At 41.2% G+C, this 233-nt stretch overlaps 1 protein-coding gene across 1 annotated transcript in view; it reads right to left on the reverse strand.

Annotated features, from left to right (window-relative positions):
* Dnttip1 (deoxynucleotidyltransferase terminal interacting protein 1) overlaps positions 1-233 on the reverse strand; it is a 25,043-nt gene that overhangs the window by 2,355 nt on the left and 22,455 nt on the right. The gene's annotated exons all lie outside the window — the stretch shown is intronic.

Below are 233 nucleotides of genomic sequence, written 5' to 3' on the forward strand. Positions count from 1 at the left end.
TCTTTCTTTCTTTCTTTCTTTCTTTCTTTCTTTCTTTCTTTCTTTCTCTTTCTCTCTCCCTCCTTCCTTTTCTCTTTCTTTCCTTCCTTCCTTCTTCTCTTTCTCTTATTTTTTTCTTTTTCCCTTCCTTCCTTCCTTCCTTCCTTCCTTCCTTCCTTCCTTCCTCTCTCTCTTCTTTTCCCTCCCCCTTCCTTCCTTCCTTCCTTCCTTCCTTCCTTCCTTCCTTCCTTCCT

This window comes from Psammomys obesus, unplaced genomic scaffold (genome assembly GCF_907164565.1).
Source record: "Psammomys obesus unplaced genomic scaffold, mPsaObe1.curated_primary_1811, whole genome shotgun sequence".
Lineage (NCBI taxonomy): Eukaryota > Metazoa > Chordata > Mammalia > Rodentia > Muridae > Psammomys > Psammomys obesus.